At 39.1% G+C, this 25,079-nt stretch overlaps 1 pseudogene; it reads left to right on the plus strand.

Annotated features, from left to right (window-relative positions):
* The first annotated feature begins 100 nt into the window (after positions 1-100).
* LOC125249409 lies at positions 101-24,728 on the plus strand (annotated as a pseudogene).
* Positions 24,729-25,079: the final 351 nt, after the last annotated feature.

The raw sequence follows: 25,079 nt of genomic DNA on the forward strand, positions 1-25,079 counted from the left end.
TAAAGCATTATTTAAAGATTATTTAAAATATATATTTCTATTAAAAATGTAAGTGTAAATTTTTCACTGATTGTGTTATTATTATTATTTTGCAGTTGTTGGTGCTGTCGTGTTTGGAGATGTTTGGAAGGTGAAGGTAGAGTCTGAAATGGAGGCTCTGGTCTCATCTTGTGTCGTGTTGCCCTGTTCATTCAAATACCCTGCTGAACAACAGCCCTCCAGTCGTATTAAAGCCATGTGGCACATGAAGAACAAGGAGGATTTCATCTATCACAATGATCCTACAAGGGTTATAGAGAATTTCAAGGGTCGTACAAAACTGATTGGGTCACTGGGTGATTTAAACTGCTCCTTGGAGATTGATGAAATCAAAAACCATGACAACGGCCCGTATTGTTTCAGGGTGGAATTAGAGACATCTGAAAAAGACAAGTACTCCTTTATGGAAAACTGTGTGAGAATTAATATGATTGGTAAGTGTGCTTTTGAGCTCTTAACCTATAACCTATAATTACAATAAATAGGATACAAAATAAGAAAGCAAACTAAAAAATGGAAAGAGTCCAAATTATGTTTTTGTGACTAAATAATTAGTAAATAAGCTCTTTTTTTATTTACTATGTGAAATGAATGTTTCGTCATTCAAAATATATGTATAGAGCAAGCATCAAAACCAGAGCTGCAGGCTAACATGGCTGTGAAAGAGGGTGAACCCACAGTCTTCAAATGCTTGTCCGGCACACCTGTCCATCCCATCAGCCCACTCTCAGCTGGAGCCACCCTGGAAATGTCATCATGAGCTATAAGGACATTGGTCATGGAAAATGGGAAGCAGAATCTCTCCTTACCTTCACCCCAACAAAAGAGGATAATCACAACTCTATCTCATGCACTGTCAAGTACCACGGGAGTGTCCGGGGTGAAATGCAAGCCACACAGCCTATCTTTGTGAAAGGTATAACAATAAAACTCTTCTGTTTATATATTGTTATAAGTGATAATTTTAAGTAATTAAGTGATTTTTATTTTTAACCAGAACAAGCAACTCTCAACCACATCATCATACCAGCCATCTCTGGTCTTGGAGCTGCTCTTTTGGTTGGATTACTGTGTTTCTTCGTTGTCAAGAGATACAAGTGAGTTTGCATATGATTTTAAAATAAATATCAATTAGTAATATTAAGGAATGCATTCCTGAAAATATCTGATATTTGAGTAAATTCCTTATATTAATTACATTTAAAATTTGAGTAAATTGCATAATTTTATTTATAATTGGTTTCTTTTAACCCTCTACTGCACACGTTGATGGCAAATGATTTATTTATTTATTTTTTTTTTGGTTCATTTTGGAACATTATATTTATAAAACATTTCTTTGACCCCCCCCCCCCCCCCCAAAACCCCCCCAACCCCAAAATATTTTTTCGTTGCCTCAAGGCAAATTACCATAAGTGAAAATTACCATAAGTAATTTCACAAACTTAAAAAATCACAACTTTAAAAAAAAAAAAAAAAAAAAAAAAAACATTACGTAAAAAGGTTAAAAACACTTGAAAGACACTGATATATTGAATCTGATACATGCATAGGTTTGTATCATGTAGTGTGTCATGTCAAATAATATACTTCATGTAATAAGATTTCACTCCGTACGAAACTTCAAAAAGCAGTTCTTCTCTGCTGTGAAATTACAATTTTTGCAAATCACTTTGGGTGTTCCTTCATACCCAGGAACCCTGCATCTTCCCTTCTAATAACACATTAATGCCAATGTGAGGTATTGTCCAAAACATCCTTGAAAAGTATCCCTTATAGCACAATGTTGCCCTGAGGCAACAAAAAGAAAAACTGAATTTCTGAACATGCAAAATAAAAAAAGCCTTCTCTACACCTTCACACACACACACACACACACACACACACACATTTTTTATGTACAGTTCATGTAATTTTAAATAAGATTACTAAAGCAAATAATCTTGCCGCCTTCTCACACCATATGCTCCTGTGACCATGTGTCAGAACAGGACATCCCACCTTCAAATGGTGCTTGATCTTGAGTCCCACGCCTCACTGGACTGTTCTTTGGTACTTCCTTGACCTTTCTAATTTGTTGTAATCATTTAAAGAAAAATGTACTAAACATAGGGCTTAAGAGGGCAACACTATGCTGTAGAGGGTTAAAACACACACACAAAAAAGGGAAACTGCACACCAAACAAATTAAAAGTTCAAGTTCTATTGTAAAGCAGTTTTTTACTAAAGATTCTCATATTAAGTGACAACAACAGAAACAGTTTTTTTTTTTTTTTTTTTTTTTTTAGGTTTAAGCACTGAATAGTCCAAGATGAACTGAAACTTTTTTTTTTTTTTTTTGCGCACACTCACTTTTTTGTTAGTGCTCTTTGGTATTTTGTTGTCACTTTATTACTAATTTTCAATGGATCTTGAACTTTGAATTAGTTTGTGTGTGTTTTTTTTTTTTTTTTTTTCCCTCTATGTTTTGTAAACTGAATCTATGCACACTATTTCACGTGCACATCGGTGCAGGACTGTTTCTTATTCTGTTAAAACATTGTACTTATACAGTGAGCATTTAAGAATGCATTATGACAGTGTTACTCAACTCCAGTCTTTGGGACTTTCCTGCCAGAATGAATTAGATGTCTCCCTATTTAACACACTAAGAAGCTGATAAGTTAAATCAAGTGTTTTATTTAGTGAGACATTTAAAGCATTCTGGTAGGACTGGAGTTGAGAAACACTGCATTACAACATTCTGGTACCTTTCAGTTATATTTTGTTTTAAATCACCCAAATCTTTCCCAGGAATCGCATTGCAGATCTCCAATCCAGAAACAACAATGGGTGAGTAAACAGCAATTCTACCTGGGAACATTATAGTACTGATTTTAAAATTTGTGGCTTTGAGTCCATGTCTGTGAACTTTGATGGTTATTTATAGTAGTGTACTCTAAAAAGCTGATAAAACAAACTATATATATATATATATATATATATATATATATATATATATATGCTTAACACATTTATTAGACAACCACCCGATGTAAGGTTTGTGCCACATCAGCCCTAAACTAACAGTGTTGGTGTTTCTGTAATGTTTAATGGTAATAGTTTCTGTAATTAATGCTCTCCCGCTCCTTCAAAAATGTGTGCATGATGTAAGAAAGTAGTAATGCAGAGGTTAAAAAGGTGAAAAATTATTAAATATTTATAGAATTTAACAAGTAGAATTAATAAAATATATATTGTATATATATATATATATATATTGGTGACTATTCAACTGCTAGGGAAAGAGTCGTGATGGAAACAGCGCCATATAAGGATGCTACCTTTTTTTTTCTTTTTTCTTTTTTCTTTTTTGCACACCCGTCCATGTAAAGCCTGAGGTTTGTCTAGACAGTGTCTGTAAGACTAGTTCAAGTCCCCTGTAGTCAATTATTTTATCCCTTAAAACTCATCTTTGATCACCAAAATGACATATTTAAAAAAAAAAAAAATGAAAAAAATTCTTCATTCCTTAAAATAGCTTGAATGTAACTCTACACTCTTGCCTCATTTAATATACACGGATCAATGAATATGCAAATTAGCCCCGCCTCCACTCACTCACATACATGAAATAAATGCACATCCTTGAATGAGCACGGATTTCCAGCATATTTACTAGAACTTATCAGGTAGGCTAATATCTATGGTTTGATCCATTCCAGAGGTGGCCAAAATCAGAATTTATAATGGACTGAATAGCTCTCTCAGAACTTGACGTGCGATTCCACACTTACTGAATATGCACATGAATCACGGTCACAGGCACAGAGCAATATTGTTTTAACTATGTTTTATAATATTAAAATAGTTCGAATGACAAAAACATGAACTTTATTGGCTTTACTTCAAGTAAATGCGCTCGCACACAGCCCTTGCGACGGTTCAATTAATATGAATTAATATAATTAGCTTTTTGCTTGACTATCAAACAGCTATCAAACATGTGTTGCTAATGTTAAGGCAGGAACACACCAAGCCAACGGTCGGCCGTCGGGCAGTTTTTCTTCGTCGGCCGACTACGTTTCCTCGGTGTGTTCCGCACCGTCGGCTGAAGTTGGTCCTCGTCGGCTTTGTTTCGGCCGATTCGACATGTTGAATTGCCGTTGGACCTCGTCTGGCCATCGGGCCATATGATCATTCTGATTGGCTGTTCAGCTACTGCCGCCTGCTGTTTCGGAAAGGCATTTCATATCATGCAGGCGCAGAACTGATGTGCTGCTTGGCCGTCGGCTGTTTAGCGTCGGTTTGGTGTGGCAGGGCAACTTTGGACACAGATGCTGCCGACGTGAGCCAACCCCGCAGTCTGCTTTCGTCGGCACTAGTTCGTCGGCGTCTGCTTGGTGTGTTCTGGCCTTTACACACACCATTCCCATTCTTCATCTCAGACAGAGTCAGACATCTACCTTCTAACAATCAGTATCATTTGAAACGCTTTGAACAACTCAGAACATCAGTAGAGAAAGGCATATAGTTCATCATAACATCGTAATAGACTCGCTATATTGATAAATCTACACAATTATTCATATCAACAGAAAATTTACAGGGATAACCTGGCTTCTCTCGAGACTTTCCTGCTTCAGAGCAGTCAATAGTTAATGATATGCTAAAGCCTGCCGGCACATTGTTGTAATTGGTTACAAGGTCTATTTTGCTGAATGGCTTAACCGTACAGAGGGCCAGACAGTTTAACTGGAGATTAGGTGAGCGGAGGCCTCAGCAGAATGACTCTCTGAAGCGAGAGGAGACCAGCCAAACTCAAATGTCAGTGTTATTATTCTAACATTATTTTTGTAGCTTGTTATGAAATAAAAAGTCTCTCACCTCAGAAAACCAAACTTTCCTGTCCTGTCAGATGTTATACTGTGCTCGTAGCATGCACTCTTTAATTGCACAAGCAAATGCGGTTGCGATGCATTGTATATCACTTCAAAAATAAAGCACAAGAGAAAGACGAGCATGCAAAGAGTCTCGGTTTCAAAGGTAACCCTCGTTCCCTGAAGGAGGGAACGGAGACGTACGTCGGACAGACCGACGAATAGGAATCTCGCTAGAGAGGCCAATCTACTTCAAGTGTAACTACAACGAGCCAATGCACATTGGCATGCAATCATATGCATCAGCTGCTAGCCTCGCAGCGCGGGTATATAATGAGCAGCAGGTGCGTTGCATCTTCAGGTTTTCGCTGAGGAGCCGAACCAAGCAGGCGGCAGCATCAGCAGGACAACGACTGTGGCGACGGGACGTACGTCTCCATTCCCTCCTTCAGGGAACGAGGGTTACCTTTGTAACCGAGACGTTCCCATTCAGTCGGTCACGTTCGATGTACGTCGGACAGACTGACGAATAGGAATCCCTACCAAAGCGCCACAGGAGCTGCCCTCTTCCAGTGCTCTGTTATAAGCCACCTGAACCCCCTTGCCTGCGGACGGTGGGACAGGGCTAACACACAGAGAGGATCGATCACTGTTGTTCCCAAACCCATTCAGTGAGATTATTGGATAACGCTGGGAAAGCATAACCTTTCGTTAGAAAAGGAATGCTGCGGAAGCCACATCCTTCCCCGAAGGAGTTATGTGGAGAAGAACATATGGACTAACCTTGTAGGTTGTACAACATATGAAGAACTGGGGTGACTTCAATTCGATTAGAGATGGGTTCTCCCAGAGGGAAAGACACGGGCTTCGTTTAGGAGCAACCGTGAAAAAAACCATATGGGATCCCCGTAGGGTCACACATATGGAACCCAGCCTAAATCCGGTTCTCAAGGATGCAATGGAGTATAGGCCTGGCGCCAGATGCTCCGCCACGTCAGCTGCCGAAGGGTAACCGGAGGACTCAACAGGGTCTGCCCGTAGGGACTCTCTGGAGCAAAAAGAGCGCATGTAGCGCAGCAAGCCGACACTAAGCCGGGGCCTCTCCGTGCCTCTGACCTGAGACGAGAACACGGGAGGAGACCGGCTCGACATGAAGGCTATAGTATCTAGCGAACGTTTTAGGTGTCGCCCAGCCCGCAGCTCTACAAATGTCTGTTAGCGAGGCGCCACGAGCCAACGCCCAGGAGGATGCTACGCCTCTCGTGGAGTGAGCATGCAACCTGAGCGGGCAGGGCATGCCCTGAGCTTGGTAAGCCAGGGCGATGGCATCCACTATCCAGTGGGCCATCCTCTGCTTGGAGACAGCCTTTCCCTTCTGCTGGCCTCCGTAACAGACAAAGAGCTGGTCTGAGGTCCTGAAGCTTTGAGTTCTGTCTATGTACAGTCGCAAAGCGCGGACTGGACAGAGCAAAGCCAGGGCTGGGTCTGCCTCCTCCGAGGGCAGCACTTGCAGGCTCACTACCTGGTCCCTGAAGGGAGTGGTAGGAACCTTGGGCACATAGCCAGGCCGGGGTCTCAGTACCACGTGGCTGTCACCCGGCCCGAACTCCAGGCACGATTCGTCGACCGAAAATGACTGCAGGTCCCCTACCCTCTTGATGGAGGCCAATGCAACCAGCAGCAAAGTCTTCAGATACAGAATCTTTAAGTCTGCTGATTGCAAGGGCTCAAAGGGAGCAATCTAAAGTGCTCGAAGCACCAGAGCGAGGTCCCAAGAGGGTATGGAGGGAGGTCGAGGAGGATTTAACCGTCTCGCCCCCCTAAGGAACCTGACGACCAGGTCGTGCTCACCAACAGTTTTGCCATCTATGTGGTCGTGGTAAGCTGAGATAGCAGCAGTGTGGACTTTGAGGGTGGAGGGGGACAGCCTACGCTCCAACCCTTGCTGCAAGAAGGACAGCACGACTCTGATCGATCTTTGGGGTCTTCTCGGCGAGAAGAACACCACTCGACGAACAGGTTCCACTTCGAGGCGTAAGCACGTCTTGTAGACGGTGCACATGCCGAAGTGATGGTGTTAACCCTCTGGAGTCTGAGACTGATTTGGGGCCTGGAGAAGTTTTGACATGCCCTGACATTTGTGCTTTTTCCAGTTGTTCATAAACATATTAATGGAAAAAGTGTCATTACACTTGTATTCAGCACAAACTAGGCTACCATAATATGTGAGGAACATGTATGTACATGTTTGTGTTTTTGAAGGAATAACGTTTATGCGTGGTTATTGAAAAAACAAAAAACTTAAGTCACTGAAATAAGGCCAAAAAAATAATATTATACATGTGTATATGTGGGTATTGGAGATTGTAGACTAGAGTTTTTGCTTCAAAATTATGTAAAAATTATCCTTCCTACTCCTTCATATAAAACAATAGAGAGATTTAAATTTTCTAAAACATCTTTGGTCAAGAAACACAGTATGCGTGGAGGCGTGAATCATCATGAATAATGGGTGATTCTCACCTGTGAAGACAAAAGAATTGCATAAAGAGCTCTAATGACCTGCATAAATAATGAGCTCTTTCAGTCAGGTAAGCTGTGAAAAAAACACTCTGTGATCATGTCTCAAAGCTCATCATGGTGTAAATCAAACATACAGAAAAAAAAACAATACTGTGAAATATTATTACAATTTAAAATGAAGGTAATATACTATTATATACTTTAAAATATAATGTATTTCTGTGATGCAAAGTGTCTGAACAATTATGTTACCTCTATGGCATTTCATATAGGCTTTTAGCTTAAAAGCATGCACATTTGGAGAAATATTGATTCTCATATGTTTGTCAATCTTCTATACAGAGGAGTAATAGGCCTATTTATTCAGGATTTATTGTCATTACTATGAGTGCTGGATACTGTGTTTTCAATTAATACTTGCAGCCAGGGGGCGCTCTGTACACCTTTAGTCCACAAATGCCTGAGCACTAAAGAAGAATAGGCAATCCAGGAACTAACTGAACTAACAGAGGCCAGAGATCGCTAACTATGGCTATTCAAAACACTTTTCAAGACAATAAATACACGATTGAGACGATGAATGCATGCATTGCCTCTGAATAGCGCTGGCTCCGTGGGCGTGGCCGCATTAGCGGATAATGAGCTGAATCACAGACTTCTGACACGGCTCTCTTTTCATACAGATTACATAAACAGAGAATATGTGTTTTCGATTTGACTTACACGATTTAAAACCTGACATCTCAACGTATTTTTAGACAGAAGTCTCATTTTTTTGTGATTAGTATTCACTAAGTTACAGTTCATTTTCTGAGAACTATCAGATTGGACTTCCTTCAGAGGGAGACGAGAGATCACGCATCATGTTAGTTTTCTTTATTTTACAAAAAGCACAACATTTTGTTTTTACTCTGAGTGTACACAAATAAAAGAAGATATTCCACAGATTAAAATGGTGTATAACTCTTAATTGTATGTGCAACATTGACGGAGTATTTTGAGTCTCTTTCACACTGGTAAGAAAAAAAAAACACGGTGGTATTGCCGGCGATACCTCAGACCTCAGAGTGTTAAGTACCTCGGGGGGTAAGTCACCTAGAACCTCCGCGTCCCGTCCAGGGACCAGACATGGAGTTTCCAGAGGTCTGGACGTGGGTGCCAAAGAGTGCCTTCCTCAGAGGAATGGGCCAGGGAGGGGCTGTCGCGAGGAGTGAGAGTTCCGGGAACCAGGTCCGGTTGGGCCAATAGGGCGCAACTAGCAGGACCTGCTCCTCGTCCTCCCTGACTTTGCACAGTGTCTGTGCAAGTAGGCTCACTGGGGGAAACGCATATTTGCGCAGGCCCCTGGGCCAGCTGTGTGCCAGTGCGTCTGTCCCGAGTGTCGCCACTCTCCCAGCAGCGCAGCTCGTGAAAGCTTGTCGGCTGCACGGTTGAGCACACCGGGAACATGAATGGTGCGAAGCGACCTCAGATGCTTCCGACTCCACAGGAGGAGATGGCGGGCGAGTTGTGACATGCGACGGGAGCATAGACCACCTTGACGGTTGATGTACGCAACGGTCGCAGTGTTGTCCGTATGGACCAGTACATGCTTGCCCCATAACGGCCCTTTGAGGCGGCTCAGAGCAAGGCGTACTGCCAGCAACTCGAGGCAGTTGATGTGCCACTGCAGATGGGGTCCCGTCCAAACCCCTGAAACTGCAAGCCCGTTGTACGTGGCACCCCAGCCGGTGGTCGAGGCATCCGTGAAAACCACAGCATGCCGGGACACCTGTTCTAGGGGCACTCCTGCCCGAAGAAACAAGGGATCCGACCACGGGCTGAAGGCTTGGCGACACTCCTGAGTGATTGCCACCCGGAACGTTCCGCGTTGCCACGCCCATCTCGGGACTTGGCCGTGAAGCCAGTGCTGAAGCGGTCTCATATGAAGCAGACCGAGCGGCATTACAGCCGCTGCGGCCGCCATATGCCCCAGGAGCCTCTGAAAATATTTCAGTGGGACCGCTGTCCTGCCGTTGAACGTATTCAGGCAATTCAACACCGACTGAGCACGTTCCTCTGTGAGGCGAGAAAAGAGATCCTCTGCACCAGGGCGAGTTTGCTCTTTTCCCAGTTGACCTGAAGCCCCAACTGACTGAGGTGTCTGAGCACCAAATCCCTGTGTTCGCACAACTGATCCCGAGACTGTGCTAGAATGAGCCAGTCGTCGAGATAGTTGAGAATGCGAACACCCTGTTCTCTCATGGGAACAAGGGCTCCCTCCACGACTTTCGTGAAGACTCGGGGAGACAGGGCCAGCCCGAAGGGTAGGACTCTGTACTGATATGCTCGACCTTCGAACGCAAATCGCAGGAATGGCCTGTGTCGCGGAAGAATCGAGACATGAAAGTACGCGTCCTTCAGGTCGATCGCTGCAAACCAATCCCGGGGACGGATGCATTCGAAAATGCCACTCTGCGTGAGCATCTTGAACGGTAGCTTGTGAAGGCTCCGATTCAAAACTCGCAGATCCAGGATAGGTCGTAACCCACCGCTCTTCTTGGGTAGAATGAAGTAGGGACTGTAAAACCCTGACTTCATATCGGCTGGAGGGACCGGCTCTATTGCGTCCTTCGCCAGTAGGACTGCGATCTCCGCACGCAAGACAGGGGCATCGACATCTTTCACAGTAGTGAAGAGGACGCCCCTGGACTTGGGGGGACGCCCAGGCGAACTGAATCACATAGCCGAGCCTGATGGTCCGAATGAGCCAGCAAGACGGACTGGGGAGTGCTAACCAGGCTCGCAGAGACCGTACAAGCGGGACCAAAGGGACCACAGTGGGGCAGCGAGGTGGAACGCAGGGACGCGGGTTGGGGGGCTCTCTTTGCGAGGCGGCCCGAAGCGGCGTCACAGTGTGCTGGGCAACACTTACCTGGTTCCACGGCTGGACAGAGGGAGCATTCAAGGCTTTGGTTACCCGCTGCTCGCTGCTGTCCGCTGGCGAAAGAAGAGGGGGATGAGAGTGATGAGGTGCTTGCCCTCCCACTGCTCTCCGAGCCCTCTTCGGACCCGGAGATGAAGGAAACTGCTCTTTCATTGAAAATTTGGGTACCGCTGGCTGTTGGGCCAGCGGAAGAACACAAACAGACATAAACAAAAGATTCTCCACCCGGCCCTCCTCCGGGGGAGGGAGCGGGCACCCCGACCACGACCGGCTCCACGGCGCCGCTTGGGTGGAGGCTGCTGCTGAGGCGCTGGAGCGGGGGCGGCCGCGGGGGGCGCCCTCGGCGACAAGCAGCCTGTGGTGCTGCGGGCGGTGGGGGTGCAGCAGCTGACCGCCTCGGCAGGATGTGAGATATGGCCTCAGACTGCTTCTGGACAGCCGAGAACTGCTGGGCAAAGTTCTCGACGGCGTCGCCGAAGAGGCCGGTCTGGGACACGGTGGAATTAGGGAACCTCACTTTGTCGGTATCCCTCATGTCCGCGAGACACAGCCAGAGATGGCGTTCCTGGACCACTAACGTGGACATCGCACGACCCACTGACCGCGCCGTGACCTTCGTCGCACAAAGCACGAGGTCCGTCGCAGCACGAAGTTCCTGTAGAACTTGCGGGTCATGACCACCCTCGTGCAGGTCCTTCCCCCGCAACAACGCCATAGCGTCAGAGGCGTGCGGCCCGTTCCACAGGGGTGCACATATAACCCTTACCCGCCCCGCCATCAAGGGTGGTGAGGGAGGAGGACCCACCGACACGGTTCGGGCAGTAAAGGTGCCGTCCACAATTCTTCATGCACCTCCGGTACATGGGGTGGGGGGCTGACTCACCCCGAGATCCACAAGCCTCGAGGGTTCGCTTGGTGGAGGATTCCACACGCCCGACCCTGTTGGCGGCCCGGGAGCATGCTTTTCCGGGTCCGAAGCCAGTTGTCACTCCAGAAAGAGGCACGCGAATCGTCACAGAAGTTTCATTGGTGACCATCCCGAAGGATACGGTGACAGGGGTGGTCCACCGCATTCCCCCGGCAGCTACTGGCTGCGGACGATGGATGAGGGTTCCGGGGGTTGGTTCAAGGAAGCGCGCTCCAGAAACCGCTGCCCGACACCCTCTGAAGTAGAACGACATCTGCCCCTTAGAACTGGAGACGCAACTCCGCGATGGTCTCTTCCCACTGGGTACATGACTCATCCACAAACGCCACCTGCGTGCTTTAGCCCAGACACGCGATCAGCATTTGACCATCCCGCGGTGAGATAACGACCGCATAGAAACACACAAGTAGAACGACATCTTTAGAAAGACAATCTACTTGGTGCTCTTTTAGAACTCTTTCAGGTGCACGCAGGGGAATGACCGCTGCAAAACACAGACAGGGAATAGTGCAGCCTGTCGTGTGCACTCTCTCTCTTTGTAGCCGCCCTCTTACCAGCTGTGAAAACAGCCTTTGAGCGCTCGAAGTGCACCGCCCACCAGCTGTGAGAACAGCCTATGTATTGTGATGCTCTCTCAAAAAGGCAATCAAAGAAAATGAAAGTGAAAGAAAGAGAGATCGGTCCCGCTGCTGCGCTGTCCGCCTGCACCAAACGAAAGGGAATCTACAAAGAAGCTGACTCGTAGTAAACACACACACTTCGTAGACACCACTGAATGGTTCGGCTCCGAAGCGAACAGCTGAAGATACATGCTGCTCATTATATACCCGCGCTGCGAGGCGAGCAGCTGATGCATATGATTGCATGCCAATGTGCATTGGCTCGTTGTAGTTACACTCGAAGTAGATTGGCCTCTCTAGCGAGATTCATATTCGTCGGTCTGTCCGACGTACGTCGAACGTGACCGACTGAATGGGAACTGTAGTTACGTTGTCAATTAGTAATAAAAAATAAAAGTAAAGTACCATTAAATAACGTAAGTAGTATGTCGTGTGTTAGCTGGGAAGGATTTGCATGCAAGTATGATGGTAATAATAATATGTTTAATATATATATAGCACCTTTCCAAAGCTCAAGGATGCTTCACAATAACAGTAAGGAACAAACAATCATTTCACACACACAAAAATGTTCATTCTATTCATCAGCAGCAGTTTCCATGTTTCATTAACAGTTCATGTTAGTAGCCTATTGTGTATTTACCATGGTAACTGTTGTTTCCATAACCCCAAAATGCTATACTTTATTTTCACTTTGTGTTATTTTGTATATTTTTAAATTACTGCAGTGGCTCATGCAAAATTACCAACTTTATTGTATTAACAAAAACTAGTCTGGGTCCGCTATTTAATAGCCTTACCTTATAGACCTATTTATTCATCAGTATCAGTCATATTCCTACAATTTATGTGTATGTTAAGTAAAGTGGGACAGTACTCACAGAGGCTGAACACCTGATGTCATTGACTGACTGGGGCTCAGATGAACGAACCTCAGATCGGGAGGAGGTCAAACTACACTCAACCTTAAAGCTTTAGTTCACTTAAAAATGAAAATAATGTCATTTATTACTCAGCCTCATGTTGTTCTACAGCCATAACTCCATCTTCCGAACACAAATTAAGATATTGTTGATGAAATCCGATGGCTCAATGAGGCCTCTATTGAGAGCAAAGCCATTCAGACTCTCAAGGTCCATAAAGGTACATGTTCATGTCAGTTCAGTGGTTCTATCTTAATATTATAAAGTGACAAGAATACTTATTTTGTGCACCGAAAAAAAACAAAATAACGACTTTTCAACAATATCTATATGGGCCGATTTCAAAACACTGCTTCTGAGCTTTACGAATCGAATCAGTGAATCAGAGCACCAAAGTCACGCGATTTCAGCAGTTTAGCTGTTTGATTGGAGATCCGAAAGAGTCATAAAGCTCCGAAGCAGTATTTTGAAATCGGCGAAAATAGATATCATTGAAAAGTCGTTATTTTGTTTTTTTGCCGCACAAAAAGTATTCTTGTCACTTTATAATATTAAGATAGAACCACTGAACTCACATGAACTGTTTTAAATATGTTTTTAGTACCTTTATGGACCTTGAGAGTTTGAATGGCTTTGCTCTCAATGGAGGCCTCACTGAGCCATCGGATTTCATCAACAATATCTTAATTTGTGTTCCGAAGATGAACGAAGGTCTTACAGGTGTAGAACGACATGAGGGTGAGTAATAAATGACATTATTTTCATTTTTGGGTGAACTAACCCTTTAACCTTTCTTCATGATATTCGTTCACACGTAGGCAAACAAACGGATACTGAAGACAAAAGAAGATGTTGACATGTACTACAGGTGCTCTCTTGTACTCACGGACGCACATGTAGCCACATCACGGGCTGTCGCTGGCCAATGACATTGTCAAATTTGAATCACATGCTTTAGACTCCGGTCACACTGGAGGAGTTTCCCAAAGTGTCTTCGGACACAGTGCCAGTTCCCATTTGAAAGGGAACAATATTTATGGTACTCAGACAAGAATGTTATATGCAATTGTTTTGATAAAGGTAAAGAAGATACATTTCAAGTTTCAACATTATTTATTGTTCAGATATTCCTTTAAAATAAATAATTATCAGTTGTATGCAAAGTGTTTGCAAAGTGACCCACATTTGGTTTTGGACCCCTGAAAATGTACAATTTAACAATTTACTCAAGGAGCCAAATTGAAATCGCCCTATCTGTGGAAATGAACCATATAGGACATCAAAATATAAGATACCAAAGGAAAAGTTTGCTAGGAACCAAAATCTAAAAGGTTATTAAGATATCATTACTTCTTGAGTTACAGGAATGCAAACTTTGGGGGGAAAACACAAGTGCTTTTTCACATTTTTGAACAGTCACCATTGCAACAAAGAGTCAACAGATTTTACAAACAGACTACCAATCTCTGTGTAAAAATAAAATAATGCGGTCATCTTTCTAAAGTCATTTTTACCCCCCTTCAATTTGGCTCCAAATCTCAGGTGAAAATGGTCATTTTCATATTTGTCACCCCCTTTACAAAATATTGGACTACTCCATTAATATTCGTCCATGACATTTAATATTTTGTCTGTCTTCTTATTTTTCTGTTATAAAAAGAAATACAATGAGATCAAACTGTATGTCTTATCTGACTGGGGTGGAGAGGGGAAGTACATTGTGCTTAAAGATGCTTCCTGCCGATAAAACCACACAGATCTGTTTCCATTCTAATTATACAGTTACTAATTAGAATATGTTAAAATGTAACAATAAGAACCCATGAGTAAACAATGGAATTGAAAGTAAAAAGTCATCATAATTGTTTTACTATAATAATCTCAAGTGTTAAATGTTTTTTAGAGTATGGAGTCGACTATCAAGAATGTCTCGCAGGTAATCACTATACTTTTAAATCTGTTTTTAACATCTGTATTGAATGATTCATAAACCTCCATCAGTTATAAATGAACTTTAACTGAATTAAATCCTTGACTTTCTCCTGTGTGTGTGTGTGTGTGTGATCACCAGGTTTCGTTCAGGGGAAGGCAGTGGTGGTCCAGGTGGCAGAGAGCAGAGGCAAGTACACAACAGCTTCTAATGCAGCTTCTGCAACAAACCAGGACAAAACAAATCCTCTAGAGGAAATTTACTCAATCTGTAATTTGATTTGCATTATATATATATTTGCACGTATAGAGTTGTTTCTTTTATGAACAGAGACTTAGTTATCAGGAGGAATTAAAGTTGTCGGACTGGATACTATCTGTAATCCATACTTGTCCTACTATACTAGGACAATAAATGGACAAAAGTTTTTGTATTGAGGAATCATTTTAGATTAATCTGTTATGCCTCTTCAGATGCAATGTTGTACTTTTCTCACAAATGTATTTTCTTCCTGTTTCTCAGTAGAGATCAGTACTGTCATTTGATTTGTCAAATATTCATTATGAATATTGACATATATGGTAGAAAAACTCAGATCAGTTGTTTTACAGATTGTGTGATGATTGATGATTGACAGAAAATATATAATATAAACAGATAATATATATATATATATATATATATATATATATATATAACTGATAGCAGGTAGGTAATATGTTTTCTTTGGGTCTTTAACTTGTTAACCTGAAAAAAAATATTACTAAATTATTATTGTGTTATAAAAGGAGAAAGAGATCAGACAAAGAGTCAAACTGTAAATGGTGCAGATGTGTTATTTTGAATCATCTGACGGAGGTGGAGAGGGGAAGTACAATGTGTTTAAAGATACCTCTTGCTGATAAAGGCACACACTGTTTCCAGTATATACTGGCCTATATATTGGCATATATATTTATTTTTTCTGGCATCCTTTGGCTAGCGTTACAGTATATGATCACGCTCTCATTCATTCAACTGTTATTAAACCATTCAAGTGCAAAAAGAGAACTAAGAGATTAGTTTATACAATTCCTGTATATTTCCTACATGAATATTACTGTTAGACCTGAAAATCTTAAAGGACTGTTACATGGGTCAAGAACAACAAAAACAATAATTTGAAGATTTTTTTAAAGCTGCAGTCTGGAATTGTTTTATTTATTTATTTATTTATTTATTTATTTTTGGTTAAAAATGATCCATGCAGCCGTTTGTCTTTGTGTCATTAAGTCATGTCTGTTTACATAAAGAAGGTGTCCCAGCTAGTAGGCTAAATCACATGTGAGGATGGTGGATCATTTATAGCCTTTTCTCACAGCAGCTGTAATAATTAACTTATTTTGATGGCGGACTTGTAATCCAGAAAAGGTCAAAATTAGGGCTGCACGATTAATCGCATGCTATTCTCACGCGCATTTCGTCAGTAAAGCCGGTTCCCTGATTACCGCTAAATCGCCATCACCTGCTTTCAAATGAAGCGGCATTTAATAGACAGAGCCGTAGGTCACTGAAAAGCCACGCAATATCGCGTTCATATCGCAGATGAATCGCCTGCGATAATGAACGCGATATCGCGTGGCTTGTCCGTGAACTACGGCTCCGTCTATTAAAAGGCGCTCCGTTTAAAAACAGGTGATGGCGATTTAGCGGTAATCAGGGAACCGGCTTTACTGACGAAATGCGCGTGAGAACAGCATGCGATTAATCGTGCAGCCCTAGTCAAAATGACAATCATCAGTGACAAAAACAAAAAGTCAAAAGCAAAATGAAGAGTTTGGTTCCAAAACGCGATAAACGCCATTTTCAAAAAATTGAGTTTCCACCAAAATCAGTATTGTATCTGGTCGGTATTGAAAAGTCATTTATTAATTTTGCGCAAAATGCGATATCCGTCGTGTTATTCTGTCATGTTTTCTCCCTTTCTTTCCAAAACGCGACAAACGCCAGTCTCCTTTTTCTGCAGAACGCGATATATCCGCTCAACCGATCACAGCGCTCCATTCCACCCACTGTAAACACTGAAGGCTTTTTTAAAAGCCGTTTTTAATACCAATGTACTCGGCAAATGTGTTTATTTAACCGTGCGGTGGCGCCAGATACTCTTTAATCGGTAATGTCAAATAATTTAACAAGATTCATTTTGGGAGCGACGGCTGAATGTATTTTTAGTAAAATGCCTGTATATAAGATAAATATTGGCAAAGTTGAGACTCTGTCATGTATATGAATCAACTTACTTTGTTGTGTATTTTCAATTTGAAAATAACTTTGATATTGATGGATTAATTGCATTTTGAAAAAAAGTGTCATGGATTTATTGCATTTTGGGGAAAAAAATAATACGTTTTATAATAAACTTTTTAAAATCAAAATGTAGATTTGAATTTTTTATGTTTTTATAACCAAAAGATGCTATGTGAAAGTTTGAAACAGAAAATAGTGGTTTTCATCTTGCCACTTTCTTGGTAAAGAAAACACCTTTTTACTCAAATTAATCAAAATGGAGTTATTGCGTTTTGGAACCAAACTCTTCAAATACTTCATACTGCGGAGTGGCTACAGAAATTGAAATATAAAGTAACGCTAATACACACTAAATACACTGTCATGCAATGCTGATGTTGTTAACATTAACAATTTGAGAAAAATGTATAACAATAATAATAATTTGCACGGTTTGATGTGATATGAGTTAAGCGATCGTTAGATTTATTCACCATTGGCAACGCAATTTATTGTAATGATTTTTTTCTCAGTTGGTGAAAACAAAAGTGGCAGACATGTTACTTGTTCAGATGATATTTTCCGGTGAAAATTCTTATTTTGGTCATACTTACAAGACAGAGAATCTGTGATTCTGAAGTACAGTATCCACACCGATGAGGTGACTGACACCAAACATTAGATTAATCCGCACTGAGGGTAAAACTTACGGACTGCAGCTTAAAGTTTGTGTAAATTAAAAATTGTGATAATTTAAAAGTCTATTAAATGTAATAATAATAATAATAATAATAATAATGTTACTTTCAATTATACTTTAATGTTGAATGGCTATAAGTAATGGCTGAAAATGAGAAGAAAATTAGAAGAAAAAAATCAGTAGCAGTATTTTGTATCAGTGATACTGGCCTTCATTCATATATAAAAATATGCAATTAAACACATTATTTAAATAAACCAATTTTTAATATTGTATCTACATTAATTTGGAGCTTCACTGTGAAATTATTGCAATATAAAAAATGTATTGAGTTGGTCTAATGATGTGGTTTTAGGGGGAGTGAGTTATCATGTTGTTTTATAAAATACACCATTAATTGCTTTTAATTTTGATCTGAACTTTGAGAAGTAATAGCATTTAAATTGTATCGTTGTGCCCCATGTCTAGAATTAATTAACTATTTCTTGTAAATTTCACTCTATTATGAACACAGTATTAATGTTTATACAGCACAAAAGATTGTTTTATCATTAAATTTGACAAATTCAAACAGTCAGAAGCTGTTGTGTTACACTTATATTTAGTTATTGAAAAAGTCCCCACGGCCCCCTTTTTTTAATCTATATTCAGCACTGTTGTTGAGAATCTTCAGTATGGTCATAAGCCACCAACACAACATTTATTTTTAAATATGAAAATGTTTCACTACCGTTTCACCAGTTTGTGGTTGTATCAATTAATGTTTTACTGTCTTTTTGTGCAGTTGTGGGTGACATGTTCAAACATTAATCTGTAAATGAAGATATGACAAGATTAAATGTTCTCATTTGCATTTTTTCTGTTCCTCTTTTTGATTTAGGAGGTCTATTTGGAGTAGATTTTCAAGGTATCCACACACTGCCTCTTCAGTCTGCCAATGTTTGCTTGTGTCACTGCAAAGACTGTATTGCATATATATTACTTTATGGCATCTTTTTGAGCCCAGTACCTGCTTCTAGTAAAATAAAAAACTTAGAAATGAACAAACAGTGAATTAAAGTGACTGTTATGCCCTTGAAACAAATACTGTGTTTCTAGTTATGTTAGTTAAATTAGATCTACCATAGATCTAAAGCATGTAAGAGCTATGTAGGCCAGCGTTTTTTTACAAACAAAAATGTAATTTGACTTGGAAATATATGTTCTGCTGATCCTAAAGACTAATATCTATTTTTACATTTTAAAGGAGAGGTCAAGGGCATCAAATTGACAGGAAATTCGACAACAGGTTAGTATCTGCATTCTTAGTTTCTTATATTTTATATAAATTATTTAATTTCTTTAAGAATTTTTGATCAATTTTAATTTAGTATCAATTAAATTGCAGGGGTCTGATGCTAATAAATGTTTTTGTAAATGTTTTTGTTCTGTAAAACAGTAGATTATGGTGATAGCAATGCTAACGTCATGAGTTAATTTTTCAGGGAACTCATGAAATGTCTTAAAAATATAAATCTTTTTTCCTATTAATTCTACTGTGTCGTGGACAGTTACTTCAATACCTATCAGTATTTTTGACATGAGCAACTTTTACTATATGGGTCAAATTTATATAAAGCTACTCGTTTACTACTTAAGTATGACAGAGGTCTTTTGAATCTTAACAGGGCAAACAACATATGTACGGTGTCAGGAAACAAGCCTTTCGACAAACCTCGTATGCCATCACCAAAGAGGTACAGAGCATGTGAACTAAATTCCAATCTCTGGATAGATTCATGGCATGTTAATGATGTCCTGTCTGTGCTTAGTACTCTAATATTGTTCTATTTGTTATAGCAATCCAATGTATGGTTTAAATCTTGTACAATTAGATTTTTTATCAATGTTTTATTGTAGTTAGCATTTTTGAAGCAATTTATGTGCTCCCCACTTGAAGCAATTCAGTCTGACTGAATTCAGCCATAACCATTGTTGCTTAACCCTTTGATGCATAACATGGGTCAAAAATGACCCGGCTGAGTTTTTATTTTCTATATCTTTGTAAGAAATTAATTTCATCATTCAGTATTCCAGGTATTCCTCAATTAACTTGTTTTTGATCATAACAATTCCTCATTTTAATTTTTTCTTTCTTACTTTTTTAATAAAAATCATTTTTGTATCACTACCCTTCTAATGCGCAACATGGGTCAAAAATGACCCGTATTCATTTCCTATGTAATTTCAATAATGGTTGAGTGTTTCTTTGCTGAATCTTTAAAAGAAATTTATTTTATCATTCATTTATTCCAGGTATTCCTTAAATATCTTGTTTTTGATTGTAAAAAATCATTATGTTCATTTTTTCTTTCTTACTTTATAAACAAACACAGTTTTTGTTTGTCTACATCAATTTTACACACATGGGTCAAAAATGACCCGTATTCATTTCCTATGGTATTTCAGTCAAGACTGAGTGTTTATTTGCTGAATCTTTGAAAGAAATGTATTTTGTCATTTATTTATTCCAGGTATTCCTTAAATATCTTGTTTTTGATTTTCTACAAATAATTATGTTTATTTTTTCTTTCATACTTTATAAACAAACACAGTTTCTACATCAATTTTACACACATGGGTCAAAAATGACCCATATAGAAATCTTTAATATTTGCAAATTTTTGCAAGTAGGAACATATTTACTGCAGACAACTGTTCATCTGCCACACATTTCACATCTTAACAAGGCTACTTTTGTATATTTGATGGATGTAAGTCTTATTATATTTAATATATTAGGCTATATATTTCATAATTTTTAATTTTTTGTCATAAATCAATGCAATTGGTCACCCTTTAAGTCTGTCAGTGTTCCTGAAAAGTAACAGTTTTGGACATATACAACATGGGTCTAAAGTCACCTGAATGAGTTATTTTCTATATTGCATATATTACAATAAATTAATTTCATCATTCATTATTCCATCTATTACTCAATAAACAACACCTTATTTTAATTTTTCCTTTCTTTTTGAATGATTTTTCTTTTTGTGTGTCATTACCATTCTAAAGGCCAAAGTAAACTTCACTTTTGTATGCGTATGTGAGGATCAGCATACAGATTTTTGTAACTTTTTATAATTTCCGCCGGATTTCTGTAACTGTGTATGTGCAACCTGCACATACACATTTAAATTGCGTTTGTGCGCAAAGTATACTTTCAGCTTTTTTACAGTGATGTCATCATCCACCTCAGTTCTGTTGAGGACCAGCCACTAACACTCTAGATAAAGAAAATCAAAAGCACTGTTGATCGATTCACTTATTATATATTTTCACTGTTGGACAGAAACCTTGTTCAAAACTCTTACATTTCAGGAACACTGATAGATGTAAAAAGTGACCAGTAGCATTGGTTTATGACAAAAATACAAATTATGAAATATAATATATAGCCTATTATATGAAATATAATATCACTTTCATCCATCAAATATACAAAAGCAGCCATGTTGAGAGGTGAAATGTGTGGTGGATGAATAGTTGTCTGCAGTAAATATGTTCCTACTTGTGAAAATTTGCAAAGGTTTCTATATGGGTCATTTTTGACCCATGTGTGTAAAATTGATGTAGAAATACAAAAGCTGTGTTTGTTTATAAAAAAAGAAAGAAAAAGTAAACACAATGATTTGTTAAAATCAAAAACAAGATATTTAAGGAATACCTGGAATAAATAAATGATAAAATACATTTCTTTCAAAGATTCAGCGAAGAAACACTCTGAAATACCATAGAAAATGAATACGGGTCATTTTTGACCCATGTGTGTAAAATTGATGTAGACAAACAAAAACTGTGTTTGTTTATAAAGTAAGAAAGAAAAAAATGAACATAATGATTTTTGTCAATCAAAACCAAGATATTTAAGGAACACCTGGAATAAATAAATGATAAAATACATTTCTTTTAAAGATTCAGCAAAGAAACACTCAACCGTTATTGAAATTATATAGGAAATGAATACGGGTCATTTTTGACCCATGTTATGCATTAGAAGGGGTTTTCATAGCTTGTGCATCAAAGGGTTAAATCAATTATCAATAACTAATTTGATGAATGCTTTTAACAATTGATTATTTTTTATTTATTTATTTATTTATTTTTTCACATGGTTCACCTCAGTAAGGCCAAAGGCTACTCTGTGAGTATACTTTATTCTTACATGAACATCTGTTAACTGCTAAGTGTTTGATTTCCTTTCCTGTAGATCATAGATATATATTGGTAACACTTTACAATAAGGTTAATTAGTTAACATTAGTTAACTACATTAGTTAACATGAACTAATAATGAAATGCACTTATAAAGCATTTATTAATCTTTGTTAATGTTAATTTTAATGCACTGCAGTTAATCAAGTTAATGCACTGTGAACTAACATGAACAATGAACAACTGTATTTTCATCAACTAATGTTAACGAAGATTAATAAATACAGTAACAAATATATTGTTCATGGTTAGTTTATGTGAGTTAATACATTAACTAATATTTAACTAAGGAATCTTATTGTAATTACCGATATATTTTACCGATATTGTGTTACAGAAATATTTTATTTCATAACTTTTGATTCATAGTTTGTGCATATCCAATGTGTTATTGCCTGTCTAATCTGACTTCTGTATCTCTGTTTTCTGTTAAAATCTTTCATTTGAAGTGTGATGATTTTGATGATGATTACACCAACACAGCAGACCTCAACTTATATGGAAATATCTGATGAAAATGCCAGTAGATTTTCACATCAAGATCTTCAGGCAGAGATCCTGCCTACAATCCTACAGGCAATCCTGTTACACACACACATATATATATATATATGCAGCTGAGTGTTACATTTTAAGCCAGGCATAATTGCCTAAATATGTATGCATATAATTTCCTATTACTGTATTTACATACTTTGTTATGATGCTTACACTCTTATAAGAAAAAAAAAGGATCATCATGGGATAATTTTATGGATTTAGTTTTAAATAATTTTCATTAATAATTTTATAATATATAGTTTTTTTTTTTTTTTTTTTTTTTTTTTTCACTATTGAAATAATCCATTAAACGTGAAAGTACCATATTATGTGTATAACCTTTTTGGCACAAAGGGTTCTTTAAAATTGAGTACATAGAACTCCACTGAGAATTTTTCTAAGAGTGTAAATTTTACACTAGGTATAAAAAAAAAAAAAAAAAAAATCATTATTAATGTACATAATAGTCATATATAGCAGTGGCGAGTGGTGACTTTTAAAACCTGGGTGGTGCGTTATGTCAAATATGCAGCTGGTGCAGATCATAGACTGCAAAAAAGATGGATGACACACTTTCACTCTCTTCCGTTGTAGTAAGTGAAGCCGCCAGTGTGCTAATATGGCACTGACATCTTGAGTCTGCACATAATGAACTTAGAGCCTGAGTCTGCGCAGTAGTGAGCACGATATCAAGGTCCTGCCCACACTCCTGCAGAATCAGTTAATAAAGCAGAACAACTCAATATGTCGTTGTGAAATAAACAGTTCTGGAAATGTAGAATTTAAAGTTAAAGCTCCAATCTCCTCCCGAAGATCGAGCTTTGGTGCTTCAGTGACAACTTCGCTCCTAGAAGCTGTCAATCACAGCTGTTGATTTTAACATCAGAACCTTCTTTTTATAGCATCAAATAAATAACTAAAAACAAACTTATTTAAAGAACGAACACTTTAACTAACATCAGCGTGATAAAAATTCTCTAAAATGACAGAAACCATCTTTGAAAAAAAACCAAAAAAAAACATTTTGATGTGTAATTTGACTCTTTAGTTTGTCTCACGTTCCATTACATTACATGGAGAGGGCGGGGTTTATGATCTATACTGCATCCAGCCACCTGGGGGCGATCCAGACGCTTTGGCTTCACTTTTCAGGACTCGTGTGGACGCTTGGTGCAGATTCATCTGATCGACAGAATGTTATAGCTGCTTATTCTCATGACACATAGCACCAATGCTGAAAGTATTCCTTGTTTGACCTATTGAAAGTAGCCTACATTTACCTCTTTAATTCTTTTTTATTAAGAATTAAAATAAGTTGGCCTATAATATAATAACTATTAGTAGCCTATTCGGTTGTGACTTTTTTTCACTTGATTTAGTTGAGTTTGTTTTGTCTCAAATACAATGTGATTTTCATTTGATCAATCTGGAAGCAGCAGCACATTTTTACTTTTGGGCAAGCGATCCGCTTACAGATTTTCCAATGCACTGAATCCCCCATAGGCCAACAAACAGGAACAATGATGACGATACATAACAACAGAGCAAAGGCGCAAAAGCTGCTGTAGATAAGCTCACCCGGAAGCCTCTGTAACTGGCAGATTTAAAGAAAAATTACCGTTGTTTGAAAGAAAAATACTATGAAAAAGTATTTTAAAAAAAGTATTTACCAACATTTTATCATGTAGGCTTTATGGTACACCTCAAACAAAGGAATTTATAGTAATTTATAGTAATTTGTAGTGTTAATGTTAATCAGCGAGTCCAAGAATGGCTTGGGTATGCAGAGCATTCACAGCTTATATGGACCGTACGCCACTGATGTATAGTACTAAAATACTTTTTTTAATGTGTGAGAGACAATGAAACATTTAGCTGAACTTTCAGTTTTGAATCTCTAGATGGCACAGACTGACAGGTCCTGAACTCAGTCTGCTTGCAATCACATTGTTATCTATAGGGCACAGCTGATTGGTCCCTGCTGTATCAGTAGCCAATGAGCTCACTGCTCAACCTTCAAATACTTGGTCAACATTTGCTGTAACAGCTGCAGCGCGCTTTTCAGAAACCCTACTAGAAACTACCCTGCTACAGGTAATTCATGTATGCTATTTAATAGAGCAGTAGCATGTCTTACTTGCTCACAGCAGCATGTCATGTATGTATTGGCAATAGTAAGTCCCGTACTTGCTCTGCAACAGCAGCAGCAGGATCAATAACCAATAGCAGCAATAACAGAAACAGAAGTGTAGCAGATCTATTCTGCCAAGACCAAACATATCAACATTTTCATGTCCATTATCATGCCAAACACTCAGAGAGTTGTCATAACAAAATTGTATTTGTGTTTATTTTCATTTTTGAGAAATAATTCGTAGACATCATGCAACTTCCTATTGACGCTGTTTTAGAGATACACTGTTTTTAGTGTTTATTTCAGTTTTTTATGACAAAAAACAAACAAACAAATGTATAATAATAATGTAACAGTGTCACGGTTTGAGTTGTATTTTGTTCTGTTTAGTTCATGTTTTAGAGTTTTTTTCATTGGTCACACGTTCTTTGTTGTTAG

The sequence above is a fragment of the Megalobrama amblycephala genome, linkage group LG16, assembly GCF_018812025.1.
Source record: "Megalobrama amblycephala isolate DHTTF-2021 linkage group LG16, ASM1881202v1, whole genome shotgun sequence".
Lineage (NCBI taxonomy): Eukaryota > Metazoa > Chordata > Actinopteri > Cypriniformes > Xenocyprididae > Megalobrama > Megalobrama amblycephala.